We start from the raw sequence: 16509 nt of genomic DNA, 5'->3' as shown, positions 1-16509 counted from the left end.
TATTTAAGAGGAGGTTAGATTTGGCCCTTGTGGCTAAAGGGATCAGGGGGTATGGAGAGAAAGCAGGTACAGGGTTCTGAGTTGGATGATCAGACTGAATGGCGGTGCAGGATCGAAGGACCAAATGGCCTACTCCTGCACCTATTTTCATGTTTCTATGTTTCTATGACCCTTGGAATTCCATCCTTGGCATTGACCCCAGGACTCACCAATCACTGAACACTAGGCCATGAATTCAGGACTCTACAATGATGGGACCCAAATCAGGAGGTCCCGAACTCTGGTCTCACCGATTCACAAACCCAAAGGACCATCAGATGTCATTCCTCCTGCCCGCGTGGACTTCCGACTCCAAAACCCACCAATAACTTGCTGACCCTGGTGGGGGAAAGGGAGCCACAAGCCTTCATCCATGCTGATCTACTAGTCTGACATCAAGCTGGACATTCAATTCCACCTCACCCCTAGCTAAAGCATAATTTGTCTGTTGTCCTTAAAAACTACCACCACCCTCCCCTCCTCACTGCATGCTAGCCCCCTTTATCCTCTGCCTCACTACTCACACTGTCCTCCTCCTACTGGCCATCTCCCTTCTGCACTCTCAGATGCAATGTTTTGACCCAAATCACCAACAATTCCTCCCACATTACAGATGTTGCTTGACCTGTGGGTTTGTCCTCGCATTATCTAAGATTTCTTTTTTTTTGTAATTTATTTTTTTTATTGAAGTTTATCAAACAAACATTTCCATAAGATGTATTTCAGACATTGTACATATATATCATGTAATCATTTATATCACAAATCTCCACAAAGTATTTATCTGGGGTATACACTTATAGAAAAGAGTGGAAAGAAAAAACAAGCAAAAGGAAAGAACGATGTACAAGTAGGGAGTGATCTTTTTTTTTCTTACAACATATTCATTGATTTGTGAGAATAAAATCAGGCCTATGAGGCATTATGTAGTTAAACCATTTTTCCCAGTATGAATCAAATTGTTCCAGCTTATGATTAACAGATGCTGTTATCTTCTCCATTTTGTAAATGTCCATTGTAATTTCCATCCATGTATTTAAAGTTGGGCTCTCCTGTGATAACCATTCCCTAGTAAGAGTCTTTTTACCAGCCACCAACAGTATATTCATTGAATATTTATCTATTTTCAACCATTCTTGAGGTATATATCCAAAATATATGGTCTTACTCTCCAAGGGTATTTCACATTTAAAGATGTCTTGTCGGGCATTGTGTATCCCCCTCCAATAGTTTTCCAAAAACTATGATGCATTATCTAACACTTCATGTTAAATTCCAATTGCCACTTTGCTGCATATTTTTTGGTATCTTCCTGTTGACTTTCTCCCTTGTTATATTGAATGGGCAATGTTTTTATTTTATCTACAAACTCATTAATTATGCACTACACTGAAGTCGATCATCAATGTCTCTTACAAAAGTAGTGCGGACATTGACCAAGGGACTCTTTACTGTCACTGATCCACCTTGCTCCTTTCCCAGTGACTGTAAGGAGTTTAACATTCTGTGGCACATTATAAGCAGGAGAAGCTGGAGTAACTCAACCCTTCATATCCCCTCCATTGGAAAAGGCCTTTACTGATTTTTTTCTCTTTGTATTATTTTTCTAAATGGACCCCATATTCCTTTATCCCCTTAATGTGCAATAGTGTATTCTTGTCTTGAATTTGCTTGGAAAATGAACTCCATATACAGTACAGTTCAGTGAAAATTCTTAAGACGCCTGAGATTTTTAAAAATGTGGTTTTAGATAGTGCGGCCTCCACGGAGCCCTGATCTCAACAACATCGAGGCTGAGATTGCCTGGAGAGACAGAAGCAAGCGAGATAGCAAAAGTCTGCAGAAGAACTGTGGCAAGTCCTGCCTTCTCCCTGCATCTGTGCGTGCCCTGACCAATCAAGAATATATCAACCTCTACCTTAAATATACTTAAAGACTTGCCTCCACAGTTGCCTGTGGCAAAGAATTTCACATATTCACCACTCTTTGGCAAAAGAAATTCCTCTTCATCTCCATTCTAAAAGGGTGCCCCTCTATTCTGAGACTGTGTCCTCTGGTCTTACACTCTCCCACCATAGGAAGCATCTCCTCCACATCCACCCTATCAAGGCCTTTCACCATTTGATTGGTTTCAATGAGGTCACCCCTCATCCTTCTGAATTCCAGTGATTAACATGCCCAGAGCCATCAAACACTCTTCATTCAATTCTGGAATCATTTTTTTAAACCTCCTTTGAATCCTCTCCAGTTTCAGTACATCCTTTCTATGATAAGGGGCTCAAATCTGCTCACAATACTCCAAGTGAGACCTCATCAGTGCTTTATAAAGTCTCAACATTATATCCTTTTATATTCTAGTCTTTTTGAGATCAGTGTTAACATTGCATTTGCCTTCCTCACCATAAACTCAACCTGCAAATTAAGTTTAGGGAATCCTACACAAGGACTCCCAGGTCCCTTTGCACCTCAGATTTTTGCATTTTCTCTCCACTTACAAAATAGTCAACCCTTTCATTTGTTCTACCAAAGTGCATGACCAGACACTTCCCAACACTGTTTTCCATCTGCCCTTTTCCCTTTCTCCTAATCTGTGGCCTCAATACTTACTCAAAGCAACCTGTTCCTTCACCTATCTCCATATAGCCTGCAAACTTTGTAACAAAGCCATCAATTCGATCATCCAAATAATTGACATAAAGAATCAGTCCCAACACAGACCCCTGAGGAACACCACTCGTCACCAGCAGCCAGCCTTAAAAGATTCCCTTTATTCCCACTCTTTGCCAATTGCCATTCAGCCACTGCTTTATCCATACTAGAATCTTTCCTGTAATACCATGGGCTCATAAATTGTTAAGCAGCCTTCTGAAAATACAAATTTACAACAACTTAATCTCGTTTGTTTATAATGCTTGCTATTAAAAGAATTCCAACAGAATTGTCAGACAAGATTTTCACTTGGAAAACCAATGGCCTATTTTATTATGTGACTCCAAGTACCCTGAAACCTCATCCTTGATAATCGACTCCAACCACTGAGATCAGACTAACTGGCCTGGAGTTTCTTGCCCCTCTCCCTTCTTGAAGAGTTTAGAGACATTTGCAATTTTCCAGACTTCTGGAACTATTCCAGAATCTCTCAATTCCTGAAAGATCATTACTAATGCCTCCTCGATCTCTTCAGCTACCTCTTTCAGAACCCTAGGATGTATACCATTTGGTCCAAGTGACCTTTTCGTTTCTGAAGAACCTTCTCTTTAGTTATAGTAACTTCATGACCCCAACACCTGAAATGTCCATCATACTGCTAGTGTCTTCCACAGTGAAGACTGACACAAAATACTTATTCAGTTCATCTGCCATTTCATTCTCCCACTCTACTGCCTCTCCATTGTTTTCCAGCAGTCCAATACTTACTTTCACCTCTCTTTTACACTTTATGTATCTGAAGAAACTTCTGGTATACTCTTTAATATTATATTGGTTAGCTTACTTTCTTTACCTTCTGAAGAATCTTTATGTTAATTACTTACTTAGTTGCCTTCTGTTGGTTTGTAAAGGTTTCCCAATTCTCTAACTCCCCACTATTTATTGCTGTACCGTCATCCCTGCCAGTGTTCTTTTTCAATCAATTCTGGCCAACTCCTCTCTCATGCCTCTCTAATTCTCTTTACTCCACTGTAATACTGATTCATCTGACTTTAGCTTCCCCTCTTCAAATTTCTCTAGTCAATTATGTTTCATTGCACAATACCCAATCCAGAGTAGCTGATCCCTGGTGGGCTCAACCACAAGCTGTTTTAAAAAACCATCTCGTAGCCACTCTAGAAATTCCCCCTCCTGGAATTCTGCCCCAACCTGATTTTCTCAATCTAACTGCGTATTGAAAGCTCCCATGACTTTTGTAATATTGCCCTTTGGTGTACATTTTCTATCACCCATTGTAATTTGTAGACCACAACGTTACTACTGTTTGGAGATGTGTATACAACTCACACCATGGTCTTTTTACCCTTGCAGTTCCTTAGCTCTAGCCATTATGATTCAATATCTTTTGACCCCATGCAACCTGTTTCTAATGATTTAGTTTCATTTTTTACAAAACAGAGCAACACCACCTCCTCTGGGTTTTTGCCCATTCTTTCAATACAATGTGTATCTGTGGACATTAAACTCCCAACTGTAATCTTCTTTCAGCCATGATTCAGTGATGTTTACACCATACCTGCCAATCTGCAACCGTGCTGCTGCTAGTTCATCTACCTTATTCCGTATACTGCACGCGTTCAGATACAACAGCTTCAGTCCTGTATTCACTCTTTTTGACTTGGTCCACCTTTTATGTTACAACTCATCCTGCTGCCTGCAGTTTCACCCTATCAACAACCTTTCCACATTTCACATTGCCTGTTTGTAAATCGGCTACATCATCTTCAGCATGATTACGATACTTCTTGCATTGAAACATAGGCAGCTCAGGACACCAGTCGCACCATGCTCAACATATTGATTCCTAACTTTGTCTGAGGTCTTACCACCATCTGCCTCCACAACCTCTCCTCTAACTATTCTGGCTCTCTGGTTCCCATCCCCCTGCAACTCTAGTTTAAACTCTACCGTGCGGCATTAACAAACTTCCTAGCAAGGATAGTAGTCCCCCTCCGGTTCAGGAGCAAACCATCCCTTTTGTACAGGTCCCACCTTCCCTAGAGGAGACCCCAATGATCCAAAAATCTTATGCTCTCCCTCCTACAACAAATCCTTAGCCACATATTAAATTGTATAATCTTCCTAGGTCTGGCCTCACTAGCATGTGGCATGGGTAACAGTTCTGAGATCACAATCCTGGAGGTCCTGCTCTTTAACTTAGTACCTATTTCCCTATGCAGAACCTTGTCTCTTTATAAAATATATATATATCTTTAACTGTCTACTCAAGGAATTTGTAGAATATTAATTAACTAGTTTAAAATTTCCTGGCTTTCTCTTCTAATCTTCTGTATAGAGCTGAGTGAGGTGGAATTTTCAATAAGAATAATATAAATACAAATATTTCAAGGTGGAATGATGACTATTTCATCCTTGAAGTTAGTCATGCTTTAGTACAATTATTTTCTTTGTGATTTATTTTTCTTGTTGATCTCACTGAGTCTTTGTCCCTGATTCATTGTCAGCGTACTTGACATGCCCAGTATCCTATTGTACTCCAGAATCATGATTACCATTTTGAGTATTTCAGCCGCAGTATGTAGACAACAACCTGCATTTGTGCAGGCTTGGAACGTCCTAATATAGCCAAGAGGATGAGCCTTAAACTCAAAATATTCTTCAAACCTCTGCCTGTTGCACACACCTATCTCCAAAAATAAATGAAAGGCGAGACTCTACATTTCTCAGGAGCCATCCTTTGCGAAGGCAGATATCGTGATTCAATTCTGTCTATCTGCAGTACACAAACACAGGCTTCAGTCAATTTAATAAAAAGGGTATTTGTAGACAAAGACTTCAGACCTGGCACAACATTTATGATCAACTGAGCAGCAGTGATTCCCTAACCTTATATACTTTTCAAGCCTGCAGCAGACATCAGGAGACGCTGCAAAATTACTACCAATGCTCTACCCACAAGATCTTACAAATTTGCTGGAAGTATAAGCAAACCAACATTGGTCTTCTCACTTCTGTGTACAAGGGCCACATTACAGTCAACTGGCCATAGCATTCAGATGTCCAGAATCAAACTCCAGAAATGGATGCCCTATTCCCAGCTGTACTATAGGAAAGGATTAACAATGGGGGGAAAAATTGTACTCTGAGCACTCAAAGTGGAGAAGGGACATTTGAAATGGGATTGAAAAGCTTGGATCCCTGATTGGTGAGCACACTGGTAAGCAGCATGAGGAATGGACCATCTCACAAACTACCCACCATCTACCTCTGTAAGGTCACCATACGTGTAGTGACCACCGCAGAACCCACAAAGCAATAGTGGAAGTAAGTCACATTCAATCCTAAGTGACTGCCTGAGGAGATGATGCTTGCTTTGCTCCACTGACAATAATGGCTGCCAAAGCCCAAGGTAAATTTGTCAGAATTTAACCATTTTCAACAAAACATGGAGATCTCATGCTTGTTCTCTTTTGTACACATTAAATTAATTTGCCATTTGCAGTAGGAAATTAACCTGCAACCAGAACTACCTACAATGCACTTCCCCTTTACTGTAACACTTTGTTCTGCACTTTTATTATTTTACCTTAGACTACCTCAATGCACTGTTGAAATGAATTGATCTGTATGAACAGGGTTTTCACAGTACTTTGGTATAATAATAATTTATTTTACCAATTACTTTACAGTATGGAAGCAGGCTCTTAAGCCCAACTCACCCATAGTGAATGGCTCAGTGAGCTAATCCCATCTGCATGCACTTTCCCTGAGCCCTTTAAACCTTTTTCATCAGAATTAGCTTTAAAATCACTGGTGTATTTGTTGTTTTGTGGCAGCAGTACAGTGCAATACAAAAAACTATAATTTACAATTAAAAATATATATTAATGTATTGTTTCTGATTTAATCCCATCCATGTATATATCTAAATGTTGCTAATGTGCCTGCCTCGACCACTGTTTCTGGTGTCACATTCTAAAATATGTACCACCCTTTGCATGAAGAAGCTGCTCCCTGACGTCCCATTTAAATCTCTTGCTTTTGATCTTAAGCCCTCTTGTTTTAGCTGCCTCTCCCTGGCAAAAAGACCGTGTTTTCACATTTTCTATGCCCCTCATGATCTTGCATGCTCTGTCAGGTCACTGCTCAGTGTTCTAAATTCCAGGGAATAAAATCCTATTCTTTGTAACCTCTTCTTGTTACACAGGCCCTCAAGTCCAGGCAACAACCTGGTAAACATGTTTTGAACTCCTTCTGGTTTAATAAGATCTTTCCTGTAATGAATAACTCTACATAATATTCCAAGTGAGGCCTCACCAATGTCTTGTATAACTGAATTCACAGTGCACACTCTTATGTTGTGGCTATTTAATGGAACAATGAATAGAAGTGAAATAAACAAGAATAATGTTTCTGAGTTACTGATTTTCTGATGACAGCAACCCGTAATTGCTCCTGCAGTATTCAATTGAGGTCAATTTATGGACAATCAAATCTGTTAACACTCTCACGTTCAATTTCCGATAAACCTATGGTACCAAATGTAATTTCTAATAAAATAAATGTCCGTCAGCACTTCAGATCATCTTTCTTTTTAATCAGTTGTAAAAAATATTTCTTTAATGACTATTGAATTCTAAAGAGATTAATTTATTGAATCTGAAGTTCTCTGGGAACTTAGTATGCTATAAACATTTATATAGTTAATTTTTATGTGCAATTTGGGGCAGTGGAAAGTGAAAGGAAGTGGCATAGACAATGGCTATTGATTCAATTCCAGCTCTTAGAGTCATACAGCATGCAAACAGGCCTTTCGCCTACTCATGCATGCAGACTATACAGAGCTAGTCCAATTTATCCATGTGCCATAGCCCTCTAATCCTCTCCTATCCATGTACTTAACTAGATGGCTTTTAAATGTTGTTAATATGCCTGCCATACTTTAACCCTAACCCTAATGCATGGTGGACACATCAGCAACCTTAATTCTTATTTCTGCACCTCATTCCAAACACACCCTGCCCTTTGTGTGAATAGGTTTCCCTTGATGTCCCTTTTAAACTCCCTCCTCTTAAACCCAAGTCCTCTTTTCTTAGCATCCCATCCCTGCAAAAAAGTTTGCGCTTTCACTTGCCATTGTTCTATCAGATCACACTTTCTGATAAGTCGTGACTTTTCGAGAAAAAGTCTGAAATTCTTGTGTAGGTGAAACATGTGAAGTGGCTCTAAATAGGGGACCTGAAGTAATTCATGCAAGATTTTCTTAAGGGAACTTAAGCAACTTACCAACTTAACCCTAGCATAATCGCAGGACAATTTACAATGACCAGTTAACATACTAACTGATGGGTCTTTGGACTGTGGGAGGAAACTGGAGCAGCCAGAGGAAACCCACATGCATGCTGGAAGAACATACAAACTTTCTTACAGAGGACGCTGGAATTGAACTGTGAATCCCAATACCCCAGGCTGTAGTAGTGCTACCATGGCACCCATCATGTCTGCAGGTCCCTCAAGGCCCTGACAGTGTAAAAATTGATGTATCCCTGGATAAAAATATATCAAATTAATCAACAACACAAGTTCTTAATGATTGCACCAATTGCTGGCTTCTTCCTTAATGAGCCCCCAAAAGGAAGCCTTTTTTGTGGGGTGGGGGGTGTATTAGGCAAGGATGGTTGTAGGTATATTTTCTAAGCTTTTGTGGCTTATAATGAACTAAAAAGTTGAATATTGTACACAACTGAATTGGTATATGGTTCTGTGCATTCTTTACTGACATTCCTGGCAAAACATAAGGATTGTTAGAGTTTTGAAATTTTTATTTATCTTTTGGAATCTCAGAATCAAGTTATTATCACTGGCATGTGACGTGAAATTTATTAACGTAGCAGCAGCGGTTCAATGCAATACATAATATAGAAGAGAAAAAGAAAAAATAATAATAAATAAGTAAATCAATTACAGTATATGTATATAGAATAGATTTAAAAATGTGCAAAAACAGAAATACTGTATATTAAAAAAAGTGAGGTAGTGTCCAAGGGTTCAATGTCCATTTAGGAATCAGATGGCAGAGGGGAAGAAGCTGTTCCTGAATTGCTGAGTGTGTGCCTTCAGGCTTCTGCACCTCCTACCTGATGGTAACAGTGAGAAAGGGGTATGCCCTGGGTGCTGGAGGTTCTTAATAATGGACGCTGCCTTTCTGAGACACTTCTCCCTGAAAATATCCTGGGTACTTTGTAGGCTAGTACCCAAGATGGAGCTAACTAGATTTACAAACCTCTGCAGCTTCTTTCGGTCGGGTGCAGTGCCCCCCCCCCCCCATACCAGCCTGTCAGAATGCTCTTCACGATACATCTATAGAAGTTTTTGAGTGTATTTGTTGACATGCCAAATCCCTTTAAACTCCTAATGAAGTATAGCCACTGTCTTGCCTTATTTATAACTACATCAATATGTTGGGACCAGATTAGATCCTCAGAGATCTTGTCACCCAGGAACCTGAAACTGCTCACGCTCTTCACTTCTGATCCCTCTATGAGGATTGGTATGTGTTCCTTTGTCTTAACCTTCCTGAAGTCCACAATTAGCTCTTTCCACTTACTGACGTTGAGTGCCAGGATGTTGCTGCGGTACCTCTCCACTAGTTGGCGTATCTCACTCCTGTACGCCCTCTCGTCACCACCTGAGATTCTACCAACAATGATTGTATCATCAGCAGATTTATAGATGGTATTTGAGCAATGCCTAGCCACACAGTTGTGTGTATATAGAGAGTACAGCAGTGGGCTAAGCACACACCCCTGAGGTGCGCCAGTGTTGATCATCAGTAAGGAGGATATGTTATTGCCAATCCGCACATGTTTTGGCCTTCTAGTTAGGAAGTCAATGATCCAATTGCAGAGGGAGGTACAGAGGCCCAGGTTCTGCAACTTCTCAATTGGGATTGAGGGATTTAAATGCTGAGCTATAGTCAATGAACAGCATCCTGACATAGGTGCTTGTGTTGTGCAGGTGGTCTAAAGCCGTGTGAAGAGCCATTGAGATTGTGTCTGCTGTTGTAATTGTTATGTACCCCGTAACTGGGTCACTTACCAGCAAAGATAGAGAGGTCTGTTGAAGTCTGATGGTACTATTTTTAACAGTATTTATTGATAAAAGTACACAAAAATAATATCAGTGCAAACATACAGATAACATACATCGTCAATACTAAATCTAAAAGCGTGGGTATAATAATAATCAATAAGGAATAGCTCTATCATTGTCTAGGCGATAATGTATTGTCCGATAGAAATATAAAAGTCACTTTAGTTCATTCAAGCTCCAGCTTTTTGGTTGGAGAGAAAGACGGGTTAAAACTCGCCCATTCCTTTTATGATGTCAATCCTTCGAGAGTCGTTGGGAGTTGATTTCCCCATTGTTAGCTAAAAACCGTTCTTCCGTGGTAAAGGTCCACCGATTCCGGGGCAAATGGAAACGGATGCAAGTGGCCTTCCCACCGGCTTTCGCTATTATGGGATCGCTAGCGTTTCTTCTGGTGCGTCTGAGGGGTTGTTCCCACAGACCCTCTTTTATCCTGACTCACAGGGTCTCAGATGTCAATCAGGTTGGGATGATGCAATCCCTCCACCAACCTCCCCCTCGGTTCATTGCCTGGGGGCTTCGATGCATCGTACAGGATGCAATACAATTCCGTCTCCAAGAGACAATAGCTGGTATCAATGGTTCTACCTTTCGGAGGCCAGGACACATTCCAAATTCTTTGTGGATTCTGCATGTCTTTCTCTCATTTCCTGGGTCTCCTGAACTGACTCAATAGTGATCTTGCGATTCTCAAAAAGGAGGGGGCCACAGGCATAACAACCTATTGTGGTGATAGGCAAGTTGCAATGGGTCCAGGTCCTTGCTGAGGCAGGAGTTCAGTCTAGTCATGACCAACCTCTCAAAGTATTTCATCACTGTAGACTTGAGTGCTACCAGGCGATAGTCATTAAGGCAGCTCACATTATTCTTCTTAGGCACTGGTATAATTGTTGCCTTTTTAAAACAAGTGGGAACTTCCACCCATAGTAGTGAGAGGTTGAAAACGTCCTTGAATGCTCCCGCTAGTTTGTTGGCACGGTTTTTGAGAACCTATAATTCTCATTGGTCTGCACATTTCAGGATTTATGTGTGTGTGTGAAACTGAAGCCAGAGAGGTGTTGTGATGTAAGGCAGCACCTGTATGGTCTGTTGTTATGCATATTTTTCTGAAGCAAGAATAGGGGAGCAGTGTGGACTGGGGAATCATAAACGCAAGAGATTCTGCAGACGCTGGAAATATTGAGGAACACATCCAAAGTGCTGGAGTCACAACCCAAAAATGTTGACTGTGGATTCCTTCCAGAGAGGCTGTAGAACTGTTTACGGCTGCAGTGGGGGTTGGGTGTGGGGAAAGCTGCTGGTGGGAGTGCTCGCTCTTCGACCAACTACACACTCACTCCAACTGATCTGTGGGCTACTGGACTAACTTGCTTGGCCCCAGACTAGGGTTTCCCGCCACTGCTGCACCCTGCACCATTGACCCCGATCCCTGTGGCCTCCACTATCCTCAAGAGGCTCTCTCTCTCAGTCTTGCAAGACAGCTCAGGATCCATTAAACAAGAATGGAAGCAAATCGATTTCATTCCCAAGGGGGAGTAGATTGGGGAAGCATGGTGCAGCAGTTAATTCTGCTACTTTACAGCTGCAGAGACCCACATTTGATCCTGGCCCTGTGTTTATTTCCCTTTTCCATCCAAACATGTACTGGAATGTTAATTGTATACTATAAGTTATCCCTTTGTGTAGGAAAAGAATCAAATGGGAGTTGATGGGCCTGTGAGAGAGCTGCAGAACAAGAAGGATACAAGGAAAGAGACTGATGGGATTGCTTCCCTAGAAGGAAGTAGGGGCCTGGGGAACAAATGGCCTCCTTGAGTGTTGTGATAAGGAAATAAAAAAAACCAGGAAGAGAGTTCTGAAGCAGTGACTGGAAATGACAAAAATATGGACAAGGGGATTTAAAAATATGAAAACTTAAAAGCATATTCTTTGAAGCTATTAAGGTAAAGCTATTTTCATTAGACCACCAACTATTACAAGCAAGGTGGTTTCCTTGAGATCTTTGTAAAATAATGGGCTGGATTCTACTGGACACAGTTGGTGCTTCATCTTTGTTCCAAATGTGATCCCTTTGAACCTGCCATAGCCATTGGGATCCTTTATGCTGAAAACCTCTACACCAGCACCCTTTCATAGGTAGAAGACACTGTGGGTGGCAACCAGGCCTCATACGGCAAACCAGAGGCCCTTCTTCCAATCCCATGTGCTTTAATGTTGCACTTTAATTTCTAGCTTTATCATAGACCTGAAAATACACCACATCCTCTGTTTCTCTCTTATCCACTCTTCTAGCTACATCCTCAAAAATAATAAATACAAAATATTAGTTAAAATAGGATAAATCATTTGAATTAAAATCACGGACAATGAAGTGAGCAGAACTACACATAAAATTAACATGAGCTAACCTTAATAAGGATCAATGGCACTGTGAGTAAAGTTGTTGCTTGTATGCCAGCATGACCCAGAGAGACCAGTGGACTTGATGACAAGGCCAACACCAGGGCATCAGATTGTACACACTGACATCTGGCTGTTAACGCATTTTTGATTTTCAAACTGCACAGGACTATAGTCAACGTTGCAGCTGTATCTGGCCTGCTCATGGTTGACAGCGCAATTAAAACCCACCATGAATCTGCATTTCATTGCATAATTAGACATATATTAATCATAGATTATTTGAAAAGTCTTTTTAAATTCCCTAATAAAAATATAGTTTTGCCATTCTTCTGTTGTTGCCGGAGAACACTTTAGCAGGAATCACCTTTCTTCTACATCATTCTTTTCACATTGACTCATAATATCTGGGCATCTTACCTGGTCTTTGGCCTTTTGTAGTGATGTGGTTTTGAGCTTAGTGATGACAGAAAGCACTGATTTAACAAGTCTACAGTTGTCCAGAATTCAACCATGTAGAGGATAACTTGGCCCACTTTGTTTGCGATGATCCTGAGCTACAAAACAATTGATTTGATGGCCCAAGACCACAGATATCTTTCTGGTTGTTTTCTGGAGGGAACAGGGAACCAGTATTGGGGGTAGGAAGCTGGTAACAATGGAAATGGACAGAGGACCATCAGCGTGGATGGTGGAGCAGTATACAGACCCTGGAAGGAGTGATGGGGCAGAGGGCCAGCATTGGGCTGACAAGAGCAGGAGCTTGGCAGTGTGTTGGATGGAGCCTGTTGATGGTATGGTTAGGGCAGTGGTGTTATACCAACAGGAAAAAATGATTATGCAGTTGGAATTCCAGTGGAGAGTGATAGGATGTGGCACGGGTACTGGGGGAGTTGGGGAAAGGCAAAGTAAACTGACAGTGGCAGTGGGGCTGCTGGGTTTCCCTGTGCTGTGACTGTGATCAAAGTAAGTGGAGAGACACTGAAGCTGGTGATATTGAAGTCTTCATTCAAAACCACAAGCAGGCATCATTCTGGAGACACTCCGAGTAAAGGCTCACAAACACAAAGGTACATCACATTTTTATACACTTAGGATAAAAGTAACAGTTGGTGATTTTCAGTAGCTACAATGACATTGCTCACTTCAATCCTTTGGGTTGACGAATAGTTCCTTTGAGGTACATATTGGAAGCACTTTGTAATTGATAAGACACTTTAGAAGGTCTGAATGCCTTTGGAAGAAACTAAGTAACACAGATATTCTAAAACCTTTTGTCAACCGAGAGCCTGACACCCAAAATTAATGTTGTCTCAGAGTACATGAATATGGTAAATACACAAAAACTACTGATTGCCTATACCTGTGACCATATTTGGTATGTTCAGTGACAACATTCGTCTGGTCTGCCAGCTTGCACTTAAGTGACAATGGTGCAAATAACTTAACCATGTTGCCTTGTTCGATGCAAGCCAATTAACACAACCCCATTGTCTTAGCATTTGGCTCATGCATATGCAAACTTTCAATCTCTGGAACAGCCTGTGCTTTTAACTGCAATTTTCTGCTTGCAATCACCAAAAAAACTCTGAAGGTTAATTGCAAACTTCCTGAATTTATCTACATTTTTAATAAGAATTGAAGCCTGGTTCTTGTTTGAATTACTAGCTGCTGTATTCACATAACTCCAGAATACTCCCTGACAACCTGCACAAAGTCACAGAGTAAATGGTGTGGTGGAGGCCAAATCTGTGCATATATTTAAGATGGAGGTTGATCGTTTCCTGACCGGTCAGGGCATCAAATGATATGGCGAGAAGGCAGGTATATGGGGTTGAGTGGGATCTGGGATCAGCCATGATGGAATGATGGAGCAGGCTCGATGGGCTGAATGGCCTAATTCTGCTCCTACATCTTATGTAAGTATTTTCTGCAGATTCCAGTTAACTTAACAAACTTAATTCTGTATTTCCATGCATACTTTAGCGTTATTGGCAAAATTTAGCTTTTGATTCAAAATGAAATTTCTTAAACTTTGCAAGCAGTCCTTTGGAATTAAAATCCTGTAAATATTAAAAAAGGTTGGTGTATAGGTTACTCTGCAGACAATTCACTACACACTGACTAAAAATACTTCCTTCTTGTGGTAACCTGATTTTCAACTCAAATGTAAAAGTGAACCAAACCTCTGTGTTGGTGGGTCAAGGAACGAAGACATTGAGGCCACAAATCCTCTGTTCACCTTTGCCATGATGATCTCCAGTGAGGTGTTGAAGGAGCAGGGCTGTGCCCATCCTGCATCTCCTTACAGCCACTCCTCCTGGCAGTGGTACCAGGTGAGAACTTTACCTAAGAAGGGAAATGCAGTAGAACAGGTTGGTTCATGAATTCCTTTTTGAGGCCTTCAAACCCCAAAAAGATCACAAATCATAAACCTGACTATGTCTGCAGATGCTGGAAATCCAAAGCAACAGACACAAAATTCTGGAGGAACTCAGCAGGACAGCAGCATCCATGGAAAAGAATGAACAGTCGCTGTTTCAGGCTGAGATACGAAATAGGTGATGGGTGAAGCCAGGTGGGTCGGAAAGGTCAAGGGCAGAGAAGGACGAAGCTGATAGGAGAGCTAAGTGGACCCTGGGAGATTATAAGTTGATGTTTTGGGCCGAGACCCTTCTTCAGGACTGAGAAGGAAAGGGGGAGATGGCAGAATAAAAAAAAGTGGGTGGAGGGGGAAGAGGGCAGCTGGAAGATGTTAGGTGAAGCTAGTTGGTTGGAAAGCACAGATCATGCTGTGTTTACTCATAAAGAATTGCACAGATAATAAATTTGATAATAAATATACTTAGAACATACAAATCAACCCCCACAGGCATTGGAACAACCAGTATAGTTGCTTTTCACAGCACTATTTTAGCAGATGTTCTTAAGTATAATTAAGTATCTTGGCCCTTGTAGTTAATCAAATTTAATGTACCATTGACTGCAATGATCTTAAATTGAATTTTCAAACAAATCTATCATCGTTGCAAGACAAACTATCAAAGTCATGGAATTATTTTTTAAAGTTGATTGTAAATGGAAGATACCTAGCAAATTAAGCAGGCAATATTAAAATAACTCTTAAATATTAAGGTATATCAGGTTTAACTATTTAGGATAAGATAAGTGGAAGTTCAAATATGCTCTGCTCCCCTACTGTTAACCTTGGCTAGGACAATGATAAGACTATTAGTTGACCTCATTAACTCTGATTATAGAAGGGGACATTGTTGCAGGTTTCACCCGTGATTACCATCCTCTAATGCTGCCTGCAGAAAATGAGTATGTATTTTGAGTGTGGTTCTGTTTGAAATATGCTCCCTAGGGTTGAATGGCTAGTCATTGATTTTTAGGACTATATGAGAAGGTAATAAATTATTGATATGTAAGTATTTGACTGGATGATGTTAAACTTTTTGACATTTTCAGAAAATATGAATGGCATGAGACACCATGAATGGAAATATCATCTGCATTCAAGAAAATGGAGACTGGATCCAAGATTCACAAAGCTCACCCATAGCAGCATTTTCTTTGTGTTATTTTTGTGTTGTAAGTTAATTGAGAAAGATTGATTTGCATTGATAATTCACCAGTATTATCATTTGGACAATTGGAAATATAAAGCAAAAGATTTTTTCCCCCTTTTCTCTGGTGCTCCTCTGTTGTTTTTCTTAGGGAGGGAGGAAATGAGAATTAAAATAACCTAAGAATGTTTGGGAGATTTTAAAAAAAGTCTACAGAAGTATTTAAGGCCAAAAATGAATTAGGTTTTCTTTGGATAGCTAGATGATCCTTTTGAAAATAATATTACTTTCTCTTTGTTTACAAAGGTGTTGTGTATTAATAACCACTGTGAATACAATGATCAAAGCTCCAATATCTGTTGATAACACTTAATTAAAATTGATCATTTTGACCTGAAATGTTGTCAGTTTCTTTGCTTCCATAGATGTTGCATGACCCGCTGAGTTCATCAAGTACCTGTGGTCTCTTGTACCCCATACATAATTAAAATCCTAGAGAGAAAGGTAAAAGTGTATAAAATTCAGATATATAACAGAAAAATATTGAAAACAGAACATAGAACAGTACAATATAGAATGAGCCCAGTGCCCACAATGTTGTGCTGACCTTATAAGCTGTTCAACAATCAATGTAATCCTTCCCTCCTACATAGACCACAGCCTTTCATCGTTCTTTCATCCA

The 16509-nt window shown here is 40.4% G+C and overlaps 1 protein-coding gene across 6 annotated transcripts in view; it reads left to right on the top strand.

The window, feature by feature from the left end:
* Positions 1-16214, top strand: part of asb3 (ankyrin repeat and SOCS box containing 3) — a 100505-nt gene extending 84291 nt beyond the window's left edge. For 5 of the 6 annotated variants that reach the window (XM_059985926.1, XM_059985927.1, XM_059985929.1 and 2 more), the window contains exon 11: positions 15730-16214. The gene's annotated coding sequence lies outside the window, so the exon portion shown is untranslated. Of the gene's footprint in view, positions 1-13926 lie in introns of all 6 variants that reach the window. The other variant, XM_059985932.1, reaches the window with a different exon arrangement.
* Positions 16215-16509: the final 295 nt, after the last annotated feature.

This window comes from Hypanus sabinus, chromosome 12 (genome assembly GCF_030144855.1).
Source record: "Hypanus sabinus isolate sHypSab1 chromosome 12, sHypSab1.hap1, whole genome shotgun sequence".
Classification (NCBI taxonomy): domain Eukaryota; kingdom Metazoa; phylum Chordata; class Chondrichthyes; order Myliobatiformes; family Dasyatidae; genus Hypanus; species Hypanus sabinus.
Note: the sequence above shows the minus strand (reverse complement) of the source record. Positions and strands in the feature narration are given on the sequence as shown.